The sequence below is a fragment of the Oncorhynchus keta genome, chromosome 34 (genome assembly GCF_023373465.1).
Source record: "Oncorhynchus keta strain PuntledgeMale-10-30-2019 chromosome 34, Oket_V2, whole genome shotgun sequence".
Classification (NCBI taxonomy): Eukaryota; Metazoa; Chordata; class Actinopteri; order Salmoniformes; family Salmonidae; genus Oncorhynchus; species Oncorhynchus keta.
Window position 1 is genome coordinate 24,448,964 of NC_068454.1, and position 10,823 is coordinate 24,459,786.

A 10,823-nucleotide genomic window follows, 5' to 3' on the forward strand; every position below is an offset into this window, starting at 1 on the left:
GTTTTGAAAGGCTGATCATGGCTCACATCAACACCATTATCCCAGAAACCCAAGACCCACTCCAATTTGCATAGTGCCCCAACAGATCCACAGATGATGCAATCTCTATTCCACTCAACACTGCCATTTTCCACCTGGACAGAAGGAACACCTATGTGAGAATGCTATTCATTGACTTCAGCTCAGCGTTTAACACCATAGTGCCCTCAAAGCTCATTACTAAGCTAAGGACCCTGGGACTAAACACCTGCCTCTGCAACTGGATCCTGGACAGGTGGTAAGGGTAGGTAACAACACATCGCTGATCCTCATTACGGGGCCCCTCGGGGGTGTGTTCTCAGTCCCCTACTGTACTCCCTGTTCACTCATAACTGCATGGCCAGGCACAACTCCAACATCATCACAAGTTTGCAGATGACACAGTGGTAGGCCTGATCACCAACAATGATGAGACAGCCTATAGGGAGGGGGTCAGAGACCTGGCCGTGTGGTGCCAGGACAACAACCTCTCCCTCAACGTGATCAAGACAAAGGAGAAGATTGTGGACTACAGGAAAAGGAGGCCCGATCACGGCCCCATTCTCATCAACGGGGCTGCAGTGGAGCAGGTTGAGAGCTTCAAGTTCCTTGGGGTCCACATCACCAACAAACTATCATGGTCGAAACACACTAAGACAGTCGTGAAGAGGGCACGACAAAGCCTATTCACCCACAGGAGACTGAAAAGATTTGGCATGGGTCCTAAGACCCTCAAAAGGTTCTACTGCTGCACCATCGAGAGCATGTTGCTGGTTGCATCACTGCCTGGTATGGCAACTGCTCGGCCTCCGACTGCAAGGCACTACAGAGGGTAGCGCGTACGGCCCAGTAAATCACTGGGGCCAAGCTTCCTGCCATCCAGGACCTCTATACCAGGCGGTGTCAGAGGAAGGCCCTAAAAATTGTCAAAGACTCCAGCCACCCTAGTCATGGACTGTTCTCTCTGCTACCGGAGCACCAAGTCCAAGTCCAAAAGGCTTCTTAACAGCTTCTACCTCCAAACCATAAGACTCCTGAACAGCAAATCAAAGGGCTACCCAGACCCCTCTTTTACACTGCTGCTACTCTCTGTTTATTATCTATGCATAGTCACTTTAACTCTACCTACATGTGAATATTACCTCAATTACCTTGACTAACTGGTGCCCCCGCACATTGACTCTGTACCGGTACCCCTGGATATAGCCTCGATATTGTTATTTTACTGCTGCTGTTACATTTTTTTTTTTTTTTACTTATCTATTTTTTACTTAACACTTTTTTCTTAAACCTTTGTAAAGCATTGTTGGTTAAGGGTTTGTAAAGCATTTCACTGTAAGGTCTACCTACACCTGTTGTATTCGGCGCATGTGACAAATAACTTTTGATTTGATATGCACTACGGAATTACGCACAGGCAATTTTATCCGCAACAAGTCAATTTGATGGAAACACATCACTAGCTAGGTTTCCATCCAATTGGCTGCAGATTTTCATGCGAATATTTAAAAAATCTGTATTTTCACACCAGTGGTGTGTTTCCACAAAATGTAACCTACTTTTGCGCTTAAGTTTTCATGTAACTTACCGAACAAAAATCTAAAGTTCAATGTGTTTCCATCACCTTTTCAACTCTAATGATATAGTTCTGTCACAAAAACTGTAATTGTGTCAAATAGCAAATGTGCCTACTCTGGTCCTGGCACGTGCACTCTAGCCAGCAACTCGCAGATACAGTGCGGTTAGGCTAGTCTACATAATGACATTTTTATGGATATAGGCCTAACGAGAATATTTGTATTTGTCAAACAGCAATCAAGGATCAAAGCATCGTGTTACTAGAAACAAAATACCCTTCTCAAACATCTTTCTCATAAATACAAGTATTTTATCAACCAGCACATTTGAGTTTAGCCAGAATATTTGTTCTATCTTTTCAGGTCGATGAAATTGAAATTGTAGCCAGCTCTGTAATGCTTGTTTGAAAAAGAGAAATACTTTGAAAAAGTATAATTTTCAATTAATCGAAAATTAGATATGGCAATCTGCACAAAGGCAAAAAGGACATTTTTAAACAATGGATGAGCTTTTCTTAGTAATCTACTTGAGAACCATTTAGGGTACAAGTGTCATGTCCTGACCATAGAGAGCCCTTATTTTCTATGGTAGAATAGGTCAGGGCGTGACTGGGGGTTAGTCTATTTTATTATTTCTATGTGGGGTTCTAGTTTTGTTTTTCTATGTTGGTGATTTTGTATGATTCCCAATTAGAGGGTAATCGTTGTCTCTAATTGGGGATCATATTTAGGTCGTTTTTTTTCCACCTGTGTTTTGTGGGATATTGTTTATGTGTAGTTGCATGTTAGCACTCCGTTGTCATTTCGTTTAGTCTTTATTGTTTTGTTGTGTGGTTTACTTACTTTAAATAAAAAGATGTGGAACACAGATCACGCTGCACGTTGGTCCGAGTATGCTTCCAACGATCGTGACAACAAGTAAAACTTTTGAATAAGTGAAGCTTTTAGAGAGAGGTTTAGTGCTTTTATATTTAATAATCTCAACCCACCCAATTCATATTCATTATATACAGTAGATAGGCACGCTTTATTTTGTTTGGTTTAGCATCACAAATAAAGCAAAATCTTTTTTGCTCATATGATTTGAAAAACGAATCATCAGGAGTAGGCAGCGCCATAAGTAAGTGAGTAAACTGAGATGACTAAGGAGTTAATCAGGGAATTTGTTTCCAAAAATAGACAGGTATTTACCTCTCCATGGTTGCAGGATCTTGTAAACATTTTACACGTTTTCTATTGAAATTCATTGTGGAGAGCTCATTAATATATTTTGTGATATGAATACCAAGTATGTCTACTTCACCGTCAGCCCATTTTATAGGTAAACTGCAGGGTAATGTAAAAAGTTGTATTTTTTAAAGATCCAATACATAATATTGTACACTTATTATAATTAGGTTTTAGTCCAGAAAAGTAATCTAGATCTCCAATGAGACATTGCAGGGATCTAGCTTTTAGACCTAATATAAAACTTGAGTTATTGGCATACATGGACACCTTTGTTTTTAAGCCTTGGATTTCTAATCCTCTAATGTTGTTATTTGATCTGATTGTAATAGCTAGCATTTCAATGGCCATACCGAATAGATATGGGGACAGCAGACACCCTTGTTTAACTCCTCTTGACAATTCAAGACTCTCTTGAGAAGTAGCCACGATTTACTATTTTACACCTGGGGTTGTTATACATGACTTTTACCCATTTTATAAGAGAATCACCAAAATTGAAAAAATCCAGGCATTTATAAATCAAATCCAGTCTTCATCAAAGGTATTTTCAAAATCTGCTATAAATACCAGGCCTGGCTTCTTAGATGTTTCATGATGTTCTATTATTTCTATTAGTTGTATATTATCGCCAATGCATTGTCCATGTAAAAAAAACCTGTCTGATCAGGATGAACAATACATGGTAAAACATTTGTAATTCTGAGTGCTATGCATTTCACTAGTATTTTTTCATCACAACATTGAAGTGTAAGAGGCCTCCAGATTTTTATATATACTGGGTCTTTATATTTGCCATCTGGGTTTTGTTTTAATAATAGTGAAATCAGACCTTACTGCTGAGTACCTGACAGACTACCATTTCTACAGGAGTAGTTAAAACAAGCCAGCAATGGAACTTTGAGTTTATCAAAAAAGACTTGATATACATCTACCAGTATCCATCAAGCCCTGGGGTTTTTCCAGATTGAAATGGTTTAATAGCCTCAAAAAGTAATTCCTCTGTAATTTGGCCTTCGCACTGATCTTTGTGTACATTTGTTAATTTTCATTTTTTTTTTATTATTATTTGTAAAGAATTCCTTACAATGATCATAATTCAGTGGTTGAGGATGAGAAGGAAAAGAGAACATCTGCATAAAATATTTAGCTTCCTCTTTTAAAATATAATTTGGAGAATCATAGATGACTCCCTTTTCAGGAACGAATTTCTGCAAATTATTTTTGTTAGCGTTCCTGTGTTGGAGATTCAGGAAGAATTTGGTGCATTTTTGTCAATATTCCATCCAGTTTGCTTTATTTATGTAATAGATTACATTAGATCGTTCTTGAATAAGTTCCTCCAGTTCTTTTTGTTTTTCCTTTAACTTATTTTGTATCTCTGTAGTATCATTTTTATTGCTATCTACCTGTACTATTAGTTCATGTATTTCCCTTGTTAGTCTTGTCTCTTTAGCCAGAAACTGTGTTTTTATTATTGATGAATATTGAATTGAATGACCTCTGAAGGTACACTTAAAAGTATCCCAAACAATAAGGGGATTTGCTGAACCTATATTATACTGGAAGAATTCAGTTATAAATGACTATGTCTTAGTTAAAAATAAATTGTCCTCCAGTAAATGTTGATTCCATTTCCAATATCCCCGTCCATATGGAAATTCTATAAGAGTTATGTGAAGGCCAACTAGATGATGATCCAATCGCATTCTGTCTCCTATTAAAACTTTTTTTAACCTATGATGCAAGAGAGAAAGAGACAAGAAAGTAGTCAAGACGACTAGCTTGATTAAGTCTCCTCCATGTATATCTCACTATGTCGGGTTTTTATAGTCTCCAAATATCCACTCTTTCTAATGTGTCCATAATATTTGTGATTTCCTTAAGTGCACGGTGATGATAGTTTGTAGAGTGATTTCCTTTTTGGTCCATTGAGGTACTTAACATTGTGTTATAATCTCCCACCATAATGATTTGATTTGTAAGTTCAATAAATTGGTATGAATATTTTCGAAGAAGTATGGATCGTCCTGATTTGGACCATATAAATTAATGAGCCAAATCTCTTTTTCGTCCACTTTCATATTCTGAAAGATCCACCTTCCTTGCGAATCATTCTTGACTATTTGCACATTCAGATCACCATTTTTGTTAATTAATATCATCACACCTTTTGAGTTCCTTTGTCCATGACAGAAAATTATTTCACCACCTAATTTATTTTTCCACGCAACTTCATCTAAGTTTGTAGAGCGAGTTTCCTGTAAACAGTTGTCATGACGTCGCCCTCTTTGGGTACAGCAAGCCCCATCCCCCTCTCCCTGCCTCCTACAACTAGGCTGCTGTGGTCAGAGAGGTCGTAAATTCCTGGAAGAGATTGTCTCATGGACACAGTATAGAGACAGAGTGAAGTTTCATAGAGAACAAAGGAATTTCTTCCACCTCATAGAACTTGAGGTCCGAGCAACATTTATGTTCCGGAGAAGGTATAAAAGATTGGTGAAGAATCCAGCTACGAACTGGTCCGTTTGGTACAAGTTTGTAAAACTCATGAGAGACGGTGTCGGCCACATTGCCATAACGCTGTTTATTTAATAGCCTCAGATATAAGGTTGTAGTGGAAATTTCCTGTATTACCAAATCATGAGAGCAAACCACACACAAGTCAGAGTTATCATAAAGTCAATTTTTTATTATATGAGCTCCATCACAACTCTGTGACTCTCAGATCAATTCAGTGTCTATAAATGAATTCTCTGAGAGTGTTTACATATTGGCAACTGAGATCCTTTATAGCAAAGATCCACCCCCCTAGTCCACATGACAAATAACAGATCTTATGAACATTATACAAAGAAAGATTTTACTTGAGAGAGGAGTATCCCATCGCCAGACAGTATTTAGCTATATATTATTGTTCAGTTTGGTCTCCTAAACGAAGCTCTTATCTCGTTCTTGGTACAAAATAGTACCAAGACATTACCTCATCCAATGGGATATATCAATTGTCATTTTAGACACTCCCATCCCAAATACAACCCATCCTGGACAAGCTCACGGAGAGGAGAGTGAGCCTCTAGTTCAAGATAAGGGCAACCTCAGAGGGAACATAGCATGGTTCCAGACACTGCCATCCTCCTCTCCCCGATGGGAAAAGTAGGGAGTGACTGGCACACGGACATTGTGGAGCGAAGAGATAATTGGTTCTCCCTCAATCATTCCTTCACATGGTTTAAAAGATACGTTTACATATGAAGACAAGCCAGACCTCTCCTCTCTGTGTGGCCCTCTGAACCCTGACAGAGAAAGGATAACTGCAAACGGCCAACACTATAGTACAAAAAGATACATTCTAAATGACAAGTATCTCACAAGCATATTATGAAAATAAAACATCTTATCTATGTTACCCAACTAATACTGATTCATCCCCAACAAGGTTTACATCTAATTGTTGTATAAGATGAATGAGTGAGGATGATACTGTTTGTAAAATTGTGTAATGTGATTTTGGACTGTTTAATGAAGGAAACTACAATTCCATTTTGAGTTGAACTAAATCAGAGGACCGCCCATGAGCCCAGTTAGGGTCGGGCATCCTGGGACAAGCCCTTTTCTGCAACTCCTGAATAAAACCCCAACTTTGAGAAGTTCTCACTAGACCATGTTTTTCTCCATTACAAGAGGACAAAGGTTACAGACCATGTTTTCTCTCAATCACGAGAGGACAAAGATTGAGACGATTGCTGAATCTTTTAACCATACCACGTGGTTAAACTCTTAGACTATCGATACCGACAGAAAAAGAACAAGTCTTTGATATGAATTACTAGTCTGCAGCTAGGAATTCGGTATCATTGAACGCGAATAACGACAACCGCTGAAACATTCATTATACAACAACATGAATGAATGTCACTCTGAACTATCCCCTCTAACCACGACACATACAGAGAGAGAGAGAGAGAGAGAGAGAGAGAGAGAGAGAGAGAGAGAGAGAGAGAGAGAGAGAAGGAAACTCTCCAACAGAAACAAACTTTTCAGCAGAGATCCCGGCCCGAATGAGTGAGCGTTCATGTACAAAGGATTAGCATACTATTCTCAGTCTAAATTGACCATAATTAGTGCTTGTTAAGTTACTGCCATAAGAGGTATTATGACAGTCATATTTTGAGATTTCAAATGTCTGATATTTAGAATTCAAGAAACAGGTTCTAGCAATATTTGTTTTATTCCCTTGCCTGTTTGCCTGTGAGCCAATGCCACAGATGTTGGAAAATTGGGCCAAGATATTATGTGTGTAGTAAATATGAGTAGGATGATGTGTATGATATTGGATGTGATTTAGTGAGAGTGTGTATGATGTCTGGATTAGAGTAAGACTATAATGTGTGATGTCCAAAAAAATAGTAACCCAGACAATTTGCATGGTTGAGTGTCTATGTGTGTAACATGAAGTGAGTATAGCCTTAGTATTCAGGGTGATAATTGTAATCCATATCATATCACCATCATAGTTGCATAATTTTCATTGAAAAACACATCCCAGTATTGCCATAGCAATTGACGTTTTACATGATCATGAAAGAGACCTTGCATTTCTATAGAGACGGCTTCACTACAGTACAAATGTATCCCGTACAATATGTTATTATTCCACAACATTCCTGTTCTGATATCTTCCCCGTTCTGATATCATCCCCTGGCTTGTTGTAAACATAGATAAACATGTAGACAAAGACATAGAAAAGATAGACAAATAAAAAACATTAAATTATAGAAAACTTATCGACGATAAAGAGAAAGGGGAGAGGAGAATGAGAGAGTGAGAGAAGAGAGAGAGATCAGGTGTGTATGTATAAGTCCGTATGTGTAAGCGAGCATGTAATTGAGTGTGTGTGTGTTCATATCAACTTCATAGTGTTCACATTTTTACATCCTTTTTTTTCATAACCTGAAGTCACTATAGAATTTAGTACAGCCATGGTGTTATGGAGCTGTCCATTTATAAAGAGTTTGTCCACAATGAGGCAGGCACGCTTACCACTCTCCCTCTGTTGCCTCTGTACAGGATACAGTCTCTTGTGACGTTTGTTTATCTCCTGTGAAAATTGGTAATTGAGACCGTATTTGGTCCCTTTTAGCTCCCTTTTAGCTCATTTTGTTGGTAGTGTTCAAAGTTTGAGATGATAGGTCTGGGACCCTTGGCCTTGTCGCTCCGAGCTCCAAGTCTGTGTACTCTGTGAAAAGTCACCTTGTTTACCTTGGAATTTAAAAATGATCTGTCTGCATTTATTGTACCAAAACTACCTGTTCATCACAGCTGTCATTATTTTCTTTATATAGGATATGACTACTCACATAAAAACTGGATTGAAATGTGGTTTCTGGTGAGAAAGTGCTCTTTTTTATGTAGATTTTAGAATATTTGCATGAAAATCTGTCGACAATTGGATGGAAACCTAGCTATAGTTAGTAACGTTTTTTCTCTACTACCCATGTAGCGTATTCCATATGTGTATTGCATTGGGGGAAATGGTGGGGGCAAGGTACGAAGTACTGCTGGATATGTATGACAGTCCACGGTCCCTCTCAAAAACAAAACATATTTGGTTAATAGAGACCCACATTTTTGCTGGGATAGGTAGTAAGGTTCTCTACAGCCCGATTTGTATTCCATATACAGTATTGCATTGGGGCAATGGAGGGGGCGGAGTAAAAAGCCGCAGCAGCCCTTGTCTGTAACGGTTGTCTTCCTCTGACGAGGAGGAGTAGTAGGAAGGATCGGAGGACCAATGATTGACAGCTGCCTCTGATTGAGAACCATACCAGGCCAAACACAGAAATCCCAAATTATAGGAAAAGGAACATAGACGGCCCACCCCGTACTAAAACAAAGACAAAACAAAGGAACTAAGGTCAGAAGGTGACATTGCCAACAGTCCCGCTAAAAAACAAAACATATGTCTTTGACCAGGTGGCGAATCGCATCTCTGCATGTCTGGCAGACATATCAGTGTGGATGACGGATCACCACCTCAAGCTGAACCTCGGCAAGACGGAGCTGCTCTTCCTCCCGGGGAAGGACTGCCCGTTCCATGATCTCGCCATCACGGTTGACAACTCCATTGTGTCCTCCTCCCAGAGCGCTAAGAACCTTGGCGTGATCCTGGACAACACCCTGTCGTTCTCAACTAACATCAAGGCGGTGTCCCGTTCCTGTAGGTTCATGCTCTACAACATCCGCAGAGTACGACCCTGCCTCACACAGGAAGCGGCGCAGGTCCTAATCCAGGCACTTGTCATCTCCCGTCTGGATTACTGCAACTCGCTGTTGGCTGGGCTCCCTGCCTGTGCCATTAAACCCCTACAACTCATCCAGAACGCCGCAGCCCGTCTGGTGTTCAACCTTCCCAAGTTCTCTCACGTCACCCCGCTCCTCCGCTCTCTCCACTGGCTTCCAGTTGAAGCTCGCATCCGCTACAAGACCATGGTGCTTGCCTACGGAGCTGTGAGGGGAACGGCACCTCAGTACCTCCAGGCTCTGATCAGGCCCTACACCCAAACAAGGGCACTGCGTTCATCCACCTCTGGCCTGCTCGCCTCCCTACCACTGAGGAAGTACAGTTCCCGCTCAGCCCAGTCAAAACTGTTCGCTGCTCTGGCCCCCGATGGTGGAACAAACTCCCCACGACGCCAGGACAGCGGAGTCAATCACCACCTTCCGGAGACACCTGAAACCCCACCTCTTTAAGGAATACCTAGGATAGGATAAAGTAATCCTTCTCACCCCCCCCCTTAAAAGATTTAGATGCACTATTGTAAAGTGGCTGTTCCACTGGATGTCATAAGGTGAATGCACCAATTTGTAAGTCGCTCTGGATAAGAGCGTCTGCTAAATGACTTAAATGTAAATGTTTGTAAAAATAAAAAAAATACATGTATATAATTTTAAAAACATATTTGGTTAGAACTAGAGACCATAATGAATAATTTCCACCCCACTTTAGCTAAGACAGGTGTTTCCTCTACAGCCCAATATTATACATATCAGTCTCAACATTGTAACTTTCATTATTGGTCTTAAAAAAGTGGCCATTGATTAAAATGCAATGTGATGAAATGCTAGACTTTATTTTGAAGGTTTCGTCATTACCATACGAAAGTGATGTTTTCGTTTGTGCATAATTTCCAAATTTCATATTTAAAAAAAAATTCAATGGGATAATAATACTGCAGCTGCTATAGCCTAATTTATTCCGAAAGGTTTTATTCAAGCCAATCAATAGAGCTCGTCAGCTTGTAGTCCTAAAAATCGGAAATCAGTTAGCATTTTCTACCTCTGGTTCGTTGAACATTCCTATAGGTGAAATTAATGGGAAAATAATGGAGTTTTGGGATAGTCACCAGAAATGAGGTTTGAGGTTAACTGCAGGTTTCGGAGATCTTATACGTTTTGTTCTATATGAGACAATAGCATTTAGTTAACATGACCTTTATGAATCCTTTGTGCTTGTTTTGATTACATAAATGTTTCAAAATTCACAAAAAGTTATGTTAGCTGATGAAGATTATCTCATAGATCAAAACGTATAAGATCTCCTAAGCCTGTGTTTAACACTGACCTTATTTCCCCATAGGCTTTGAAATGTCATATGTCATTGCTTTGACCATTGCGGACGGAGTTAGCCTACCCCCGTTAGTGCCTACAAAAATACGCCAATAAAATGACTCTCTATTTAGCATCTATTTAGCAGAACTGTTTACATAGTAGGGATGCGGAATATCACATAACTTATGTGATTTCATCAGTATGTGATCATTTGAATAATATGTACTATTTGCATATACAGTAACAAGTACAACTTTTCTAATATTGATTTTCCGGTAGCTTTCCATTCTATTTTTTCGATATCTATGGCGCGAACATGGGCGTCGTTGTTCAATGTCCTGTCAGCTGACTAGCAACATCTTTGGCTGTTACAACACACGGGTCGCTGT